Raw genomic sequence first — 9,188 nt, 5'->3', positions numbered from 1 at the left:
TGACCGTGTTCTGGCCGCACTCGCCAGGCGGACACTCTCACGGCTCTCTTCCCGCCCGGGCATTGGGGCTACGGGAGGCGGTCCCGCACGCGGGTTGCCGGCCCAGGCCGTCACGTCTGACGAGGTCTCGGCTGCCGCTCGTGGCACAGGCTGAAGAGCAGGAGCCGGACAGCCGAGCGCGCCCCTCGGGCTCCCAACCCTAGGGAAATGTGGGGTACCCCGGGAGAGCTCCAAAGGCAGAGAGGGCGGCGATGGAAAAAAGCCCCGCTCCTCCTCGGCGGACCGGCGTTCTCAGGGGTGCGGGGCCGGCGCCGAAGTCGGGCCAGGAAGGCACCCCGGGCCCGCCGCCCCGCAAACCCCACGGAGCGCACTCGGTACCGGGACCCAAGACGCCGACGTCACCCTCGCCGCGGACGCCGGCCGCGGCCGGAGGCCGTTAGAGGGAGGGACGAGCGGCACGAGGCGGGAGTTGCGGCCGAGAACCGCGGGAACGCCAGGCTCGGGCGGCACCCCGAGAGGCCTCTGGGGGTCGCCAAGATCCCCAGAGGCGAAAGGAAAGCACAGTCCGGGCCGGCACTTGCTTCAGGGAGCCAGAGTGAAGCGCGCAGTAGAGCGGGAAGCCGCGCTCCCTCGCCTCCTCCCCACGCAGCTGCTCCGGGGCTTTCCTCCAGCTTCCCGATTGTGCGCTCGGCCCCGCTCTTCGCACCCTTTTTTCCTGTCTGAGGACTCCGGTGGTGGTCCTGGCGCCACCGCCGCCTGCCTTCGTGCCCAACCGTGCTGATTAGAGTCTCGAAGTCGCTGCCTTACGTCGGCCGTGGGGCCTCCGCCCACGAGTGCGGAGCCGGCGCGGCCTGCCCGGAGGAAACGGCCAGGTCAGAACCGGGGCCGAGGCGCCGGTCCCCCTCGCCGCCCGCTCCAGATCTCAAAACGTGTCACCAGCTCAAGTTCAGGGGTAACGTTGTGAACGGTTTGTCTCTAGGTGGTAAACTAGAGTTGGAAGACAAATTCTAGGTTTTGAGAATGTCAGTTATAGGCCAAGGGCTGAAATAAGGTAGGACTTCAGCCTTTCAGAACAGGAGGTAGGAGGAATGGGCAGCCTGCCTTCCCCTTCCAATGCCGCCGAGCTTGGGTTTTAATTGTCACGACCCTGTGTAACACAGCTTATCCCCTCCCCTCCCCAAGGTTAACATTTTCGAGCTCTAGTTATGATTAGAAAGGCAACTGAAATTAGGACCTTTTTTGTGAAAATGAGGAAAGAGGAGTCATTAGATGGGACTGAGAGATGGGTAATGGATGTTAATGGATCACATAGATGTGGGAGATAGGGAACCAAATACAGAATCCATAAATGAACTGCTGTGTACACATCAATAATAGTAGTTCACATCCTCTGAGCAATTACATGTCAACTACTGGAGTCCCTTTTCAGATTATCTTATTTCACTCGCTGTAAGATAGATGCAATTATTATTATCTTGATTTTACAACATTACCCAGAGCCTTTACTGGTGACTGATGAAGTCAGTCAGTCTGACTCCAGAAGTCTCAGTGGAATCAATAAACTGTATGTTACAAATCATTGGTCAGTGGGAAAAAGATTATCTGAGGAACGACTAAACATTGGGGAAAGGCTATTCAACTATTATATTTGTTAAATACCAGATGAATCAAGAATTTAAATGTAAAGAATGAAACCATAAAAATACTACAAGAAAACTGAGGAAACTAAAATAATCCTGAGAAAGGCCTTTTCTAAGTATGAAGCAAGAACTAGAAACCATAAAAGAAAAAAATGATAAAAATTAACCATATAAAGATTGTAATCTACACACAAATAATAACCAATGGAAAATCAATGTGTATCATGTGAAAAAAGAAGGAAAAAGATTCCTAATACACAAAAATGTCATAGAATATCAATTTTAAAACAACACAATAACATTGGCAAAGGATATCAATAGGACTTTCTTAAATCAAGAAAAACAAACATCTAACAGATGAAAAGATGTTCAAGTTGCAAACATCCTTTTTGTCAGTGTACACAGTGCAGTGGGGATGTAATTACTGTCATGCATTACTGGTGTGAAATTGAAATTGGCACACCAATATTTATCAAAATTTAACATAAGCATTAGCCGTTGCCCCAGCAATCCCATTTTCTAGTCATGCACGCTAAAGAAAATAAAACATTTACAAGGATGTTCCTCACTCCCTTTTTATAATATGTGCTTCTAGAAACAGTGTAGGGAGAAGGCAATGGCACCCCACTCCAGTACTCTTGCCTGGAAAATCCCATGGATGGAGGAGCCTGGTAGGCTGCAGTCCATGAGGCCGTCGCACAGAGTCGGACACAACTGAAGCGACTTAGCAGCAGCAGCAGCAGCAGAAACAGTGTAAGTACCATCACCAGGACAGTAGTTAAATATATGATGGTACCTACATACAGTGAAAAACCCCTGAGCTGCTAAAAATGATGATGTAAATCTATATGAAAATCTGTCCATAGCACATAAGTTTCTTTTTACCTCTAAAAAGCAGAGTACAGTTTAGCATCATTAGGGAAATGCAAATTAAAACCATGATTTTTTTCCATTTTTTCCATGAGATTCCATTACGTGCACTAAACTCAAAGTCTAATAATAACACAAATATTAGAATTTGAACCAGCTAGAATTCATACATTGCTGGTATGAGTGCATAATAGTAAAAACACTTCAAAAAACTTCTTGGCAGTTTGTTTATAGTTAAATATTCATCTAACCTATTCATGACCCAGCAGTATCAGTTTTAGATAGTTATCAAAGAGAAATGAAAATACATGTTCACAAAAAAACAAAGTTTAAAGCAACCTAATTCATAGTAACTAAAAACTAGAAACAACCCAAATGTACATCAACAGGAGCATAGATAAGCAAATCATATATTTATACAATTGAATGTATGTGCTTGCATGCAAAGTTGCTTCAGTCATGTCTTTGACCCTGAGACCCTATGGACTGTAGCCCACCAGGCTCCTCTGCCCATGGGACTCTCCAGGCAAGAATACTGGAGTGGGTTGCCATTTTCTGAACCCATGTCTCATGTCTCCTGCATTGGCAGGCAGATTCTTTACCACTAGCATCACCTGGGAAGCCCCATACAATAGACTACAACACACCCATAAAAACGAATTGCCAGTATGCCTAACAACATGGATAAATCTCACAGATATCTTAAAGAAGAAGCCAGGCACAGTAGAGTGCATGCTGTATGGTTCTATTTATGTGAAATCCAAGAAAGACAATGCTAATCTGGCATCAGAAGTTGGCTGCAGAGGACAATGGCAAGGCAGATACAAAAGAACTTTCAGGAGTAACACAAAGGATCTATATTTTGCTGCAGTTACACAAGTATACATACAGTTATCAAACCAAAATGAAATGTCTGAGAACAAAGTTGAAGGACTAAAGCTACAGTAATCGAGATGCTGTGGTATTAGTAAAATAATAGACAAATAGATCAATAGGCAACAGAATAGGCAGCCCAGAAACAGACACCCATAAACTTAATCAATGTTTGACAAATAAGCAAAAGCAACACAATGGAGCACATAGTCACTTAAACAAATGCTGCTAGAACAACTGGACATCCACATGCAAAAATATGATTCTGGACACAAACCTTATACCCTTAACAAAAATTAACTTGAATCACAGACCTAAATGTAAAACACAAAACTATAAAACTCCTAAAAGATGACATAGGAGAAAACCTAGATAACTTTGGGTATAGTGATGTCTTTTTAAGTTTTTATTTTCATATTTATTTTTAAGTATAATTAACCTACAACACTTGTGTTAGTTCTAGATGTACAACATAGTGATTCCGTATTTTATACATTACAAAATGATCACCATAATAAATCTAGTTACCATCTGTCACTGTACAATATTCTGGAGTATATTCCCCATACTATGCATTTCATCCCCATGATTCATTTATTTTGTAACTGGTGATGCCTTTTCAGATAAAACACCAGACATCATCCATGAAAGAGATAATTGATAAGTTGGACTTCATTAAAATGAAAAACTATGCTCTGCAAAAGACAATGTCAAGAAAATAAGAAAACAAGCCACAGACTGGAGAAAACATTCACAAAAGATGCACCTGATAAAGGACTATTATCCAAAATATACAAAGAACATTTAAAATTTGATAATAAGAAAATAATCTGATTTTAAAATCAGCCAAAAACCTTAACAGACACTTCAACAAAGAAGATAAACAGATGGCAAATAAGTATATGAAAAGATGTTCCACATCATAAATCATCATGAAATGCAAACTAGAACAATGAAATACTTCTACAGACCTATTAGAATGGCCAAAATTCAGAATTCTGTTAACACCAAATGTTGGCAAGGATGTGGAACAACAGAAACTCATTCATTGCTGATGGGAATGCAAAATGGTAGACTGGAGGACAGTTTGGCGGTTTCTTAGAAAACAAACTCTTACCATATGATCCAGCAATTGCACTTCCTGGTATTTATCCAAAAGAATGGGAAACTTATGTTCACATTAAAACCTGCACACATATGTTTTAGCAGCTTTATTCATAATTGCTAACATTTGGAAGCAATCAAGATATCCTTCAACAGGTGAACTGATAAACTGGTACATCCAGATAATGGAATGCTGCACGCATGTACGTGATCAGTTGTGTCCAAATCTTTCCAACATCATAGACTGTAGCTCACCAGGCGCCTCTGTCCATGGGATTTTCCAGGCAAGACTATTGGAGTGGGTTGCCATTCCTTCTCCAGGGGATCTTCAATATTCAAGGATCAAACCTATGTCTCCTGCTTGGCAGTGGATTCTTTACAACTGAGCCACCTGGGAAGTCCATGTTAATTATATCACAATAAAATACACATAAATATTTTAAAGTGCTAATAAAGATGATTCTGTTAGCTGAAATACCAATGTCTGCTAGCAAGGTTGCTTTCTTCCTTATATCAAGATATCCAAAAAATATAACTAATAATCATAAAGTTGTTTGGTGCACCTATATTCAGAATAAAGAAAAGGATACGGTCCAGAGGGGTAAATCCAAACTATAAAAAAGCTTGATAAGCTATCAAATGACAACCAATGTCTTTGTTTACTATGGCAGATAAAGAAAGAATGGCTATAATAATGAAGGCTTTGATAATCATGGAGCTAACAAAGTTCACATTACATGTACATAAGTGGAATAACAGGGTCCTTAGGAACCTAATAGAAAATAGTTTTATAAGTTTACATTTTAAATGAGAGAAGTGAGGACATGTGGAATATTTGATTAAGAATGAGTGATTTAGGATATGGGAATTCTTTTGATGAAAAGCAGGCATTCCAGTATTGCTTTTCACATTTAATGCTTTGTTGCCAAAGCCAGAAATAACGTAGAGGAATAAGCTTGTATTTCAGAATGTCAATGAAAAGAAGTTGTATGTCATATGGCTCAGTGGCAGACAGAACTATTTTTGTATTCTTAAAATTTCACATACCTTATTTTCTCATCTCTTCTTTCCTATTTCTCTTTCATCATGCTACTTTTCCTTCTTGTTTTCTTTCATCTTATTCATTTTTTTCTCTTTTTCCTCCTTTACATCAGGTTAACCTTAGTTTCATGATTGACCTATTGAAGCCATTTTAGGCATTTTTACACTAATACTCCCATCCCCTATGAGATCTTAAACCACAGATATCCTGTATATCTGTTTATGTACTGGAGGGCCACAAACCACTGTAATATGGAAGGTTTTTTGCCCATTGAGAATGCATTCTCCAGATAATAAGTTCTTTGAGGGGAAGGACCATGGGGCTTTCCAGGTGGTGCTAGTGGTAGAGAACCCGCCTGCCGATGCAGGAGATGTAAGAGATCCGGTTTCAATCCCTGGGTGGGGAAGGTTCCCTGGAGAAGAGCATGGCAACCCACTCAAGTATTCTTTCCTGGAGAATCCCATGGACAGAGGAGCTTGACGAACTATGGTACACAGGGTTGAAAAGAGTCAGACATGACTGTAGCAACTTTGCAAACAAACAAAAACAAAAAAAATCATGTTCTGTTTACTATTGTATGTTCTGTGCTTAATATATAATACTTGGGGCATAGTAGGCGATAAACAATTAGATGAATATTTATTGAATTAAAAGTGAAAATGATCTCTGCTACAGACTTGTCAACTACACTAAAATTCGTGGATCTTTTTCAGATGGTGCTACCTACTACTGACTATTCCACAGTCCCTCCACATTTCAAGAATGTCTTCCTGAGACGATATCCTTATGACTTGATGGAAACTTGGAAAGCATTATAATCACAAAAGCAATACTTTTGAAGCCAATTCCAAGAGCAGATTACTTACACAGGAGCTAATTTCATCTATCATAACTGATCTTTCTCTTTAGCTTCAGTTTCAGAAGGTGATCATTTCCTAAACTTATTTCTAAATTCTGTGGCTGTACAGCCTCTTTGGTCTTTAAAACCCCACTATTCAAGTTTATCAGTTTCAATTGAGAAATTCAAAAATTAAAAGAAGGTGAAGGCACTGTAGGAGAGGGAGAAAAGGAACAGAGGAAATCATTAAACTTTTCTGTTTCATAATTGTTTTACCTAAACAGTTCTTCGAGCTCAACTTTTGTGATCTTGATGACTATGTTCTCGAGTGGTTCTCAGTAGAAGCATTCTGGCAATCTGTGAAGGTGTCATTAGTTACCTCAAAATGGGGACAGTGCCACCAGCATTTGTGGGTAAGGCCAGGGATGCTAAACATCCTACAATACACGTGACTTTTGTCAGTTCAGGTCCATGGAAAAGTAGACATCAAGAGATTCATTGGGGAAAATAGCTATTAAGAAAACAAAGAGGAGGCAGGAGGCCAGGAGTGCCCTCAGACTGATGCAGTTCTGCTACCCATGAAACAAGAAAGGGCTGCCATTCAGCTCTGGAAAGTCTTGGCTAGACCAATGAGGAGCCTCCAAACAAAGACTGACCATTTGAAGGGCTCCCCATTTGGGTGGGCGTGGCTTGGCTCTAACACCAGAGCTGTGCTCAGTCTTGATGGGGAGCAGTTCAGGGAGGAGGAGGCTACAACATAAATGCTGTGGTGAATTCCCAAGGTATAGCACTAGAAGACTGCCAGATAACTATAACATTCACAGCAGTTTCTCTCCCTCTGTATCTCACTGTCTCTATAAAGGAAATAAAAATGACACTTTACTTAGAAACCTTTGCCTGTAAACAAGAAAACAAGTTGATATAAATAAGATCATATGAGACATGCCAAGGTGAATATTTTGATGCTTTCCCTTTTTTTTTTTTTGCCAGGTTAACGTGTGGTACAGAATAAGTCTTGGGACACAAGAGACACTTGAGAGCTGAGATCCAGTATGAAAAATAAGATGAATTCACTTCCCAGGCTGCAACAATATTTACATTTCTAAGTTGCCCCAAATTTGTTTCACATTTTGAGCTCAGAAGGCTTGTGGGAACTTTAGGGAAACTCCGCTGGCATCTTTTAAATTTTGCTTACTGTCCCCAAGAGGAATAGCGTCAGAATTTAACAAAGATGGCACTATCTGGCCTACAGTATCAATAATCTTATCACAGATCCACCCCTCTGGTTTCCTGTTAAGACTCTTTGAGGGTTCCAGTTCATTGTCAGCTTCATCGGGTTCACAGTTGTAGCATCACAAATAAAAATAATCTTAGTTGATGGTCTGTGACCTTTTGCCTAACTTATAGGCAAAGAGTCACATTTATTTTGTTGTTTGAAAAGCTTCATATCACCATTAACAAATGTCTTACTAGTGTATTTGGCTAGCATCTGCTTCTGAAGAGGCTGGCTTGGAAGGAATTTTCATAGTTATTTTTAATTTGTACCTTGACTTTTGGAGGTGAACTGATGTTATTTTTAATTGTTACTAAAGGCATTTTGTCAAAAGATTTCTTTCTGTTTCCTTCATTTTCATCATCATCTTTATAAGTATCATTTCCCAACATTTCTGTAGCTTTCGAAGCATTTGCACCTATTTTTATACACTTCATGATTTCTTCACTCCTTCCTTTCTAGTCTCTCCTGAAGGAAAATCTGAGCAGTGCATCCCACAACCACCAGAAACACCCCTTGCATCCCCACTGATCCACTTCCCCACCCATGTTCTGGGAGCAGCTCCTCTACAATTTCTCTAGATCTCTCTTCTGGAGCGAGAGCTTACAAGAAGGAGGTTACTGGGAGAAGGTACACCTCCGTTATTCAGTTGGTCTCAGGAATGTAACTACTGCTCATCTTCCTCTTCCTCCTCCATCATCTGATTCAAAATTTATGACTCTCTACCTGTCACTCTACAGGTCTTAGTGGCTTACATGAGTATGACCCAAATGCTCTCAATGAAAATGTATATTGAGTGGTAATTAGACATTTCTCAGGCTGGGATTGCTGCACATGTCCTTACAGTTCCAATTAAGTATCAATAAACTTCCACATGGTTCACATGCAGTCCACATGTATTTTTCCTGCCTGTTATATGAAAGCAACCCCTCTTCTTCCTGTTGATTTAGGTCAGTTACTCTCTTCTTGCCTGCTGGGGCCTGGACACAAAGAGTTCAAAGTGCCCGAACAGTAACCATAGCCTTTAGTTAAATGGAACTCTTGTGTTCCCTAGCAAAAATGCACTCCTTCTGGGGACCAAGACTTCTAAACCTGCAAAGCCCAGAGTTGTGGTCACAGGAAGCACAAAGTCACCCAATGACTCATTGAGATGTTTAGTGAGGCCACTTCTGTTCTGTCCTCTGGACCCATGTATTCTTCCTATTTGAAGGAGCAGTGCCATTCAGAGGTCTCTGATTCAATTATATACTGGCCCTCTGTCCTTGCAGAATACTGCCTGTAAGGTGGCACCTCAGCTGTGCCTTCAGTACTCAGTTCTTCAGTACTATGCCTTCAGGCTGGCAGCTTCTGGATAGCGCAGCAGGTGATACAAACAGTAGATAGATGTCTTGGTCATGAGTTCATACTCAAATCACCTTTAATGTGAAGTGGTTCCTTTTTAGATGCTATGTAGAGCAGGATCTCATACCAGTGGATCTGGTCTTCTGCAAGCTCCTGGATAGTGATACACCTGAGGCTCTGCAGGCAAAAAAGGCAAACCCATACCCA

General features: G+C 41.4%; 1 long non-coding RNA gene across 2 annotated transcripts; it reads left to right on the top strand.

Moving 5' to 3' along the window:
* The first annotated feature begins 423 nt into the window (after nt 1-423).
* LOC105001634 lies at nt 424-8,522 on the top strand. 2 transcript variants are annotated; one of them, XR_826891.1, is made up of 4 exons: nt 424-872; nt 6,243-6,453; nt 6,652-6,780; nt 7,358-8,522. It is a non-coding gene; the product is annotated as an uncharacterized LOC105001634 (long non-coding RNA). The 2 variants fall into 2 exon arrangements; XR_826890.1 differs by lacking the exon at nt 6,652-6,780.
* Nucleotides 8,523-9,188: the final 666 nt, after the last annotated feature.

Source organism: Bison bison, unplaced genomic scaffold, assembly GCF_000754665.1.
Source record: "Bison bison bison isolate TAMUID 2011002044 unplaced genomic scaffold, Bison_UMD1.0 scf7180017864383, whole genome shotgun sequence".
Taxonomy (NCBI): domain Eukaryota; kingdom Metazoa; phylum Chordata; class Mammalia; order Artiodactyla; family Bovidae; genus Bison; species Bison bison.
The sequence above is the reverse complement of the archived record's forward strand: the minus strand, read 5'-3'. Positions and strand labels throughout refer to the sequence as shown.